We start from the raw sequence: 405 nt of genomic DNA on the forward strand, positions 1-405 counted from the left end.
GCTAGCCTACCTGTTCTGCCTGCCTACTATTTCTCTGGCAGGCTTTGCTATTAGCTGCATTCCCAGAGAATGCTTGCTTAGAGTTGGGGGCTGGGATAACAGAGTAAGTGTAGAGGAAGATTAAAGAGGATCTGTGTGATCTGCTGGAGATAGAAACAGAGAGGACTGGAAGCCTGGTCTGCTACAGAGACAGGCAAGAGATTGGGGGGTCGGATTTGGAGGAGAGGAGGAGAAGTGGAGATCCACAGTCAGCCTGCCTGCTTCCCTGGCTGAGTGGCTTTCGGGTTCCCAGGGAATGCTTGCTGGAGTTGGGACTGGGATAAGCCAATGAATCAAAGAATGAAAATTTGGAGAGGGATTGTAACTGCCGTTTCTTTTGTAACGGCCGTCAGGTTCTGTTACTTT

Source organism: Grammomys surdaster, unplaced genomic scaffold (genome assembly GCF_004785775.1).
Source record: "Grammomys surdaster isolate TR1022 unplaced genomic scaffold, NIH_TR_1.0 126076, whole genome shotgun sequence".
In the NCBI taxonomy this organism is placed as follows: Eukaryota; Metazoa; Chordata; class Mammalia; order Rodentia; family Muridae; genus Grammomys; species Grammomys surdaster.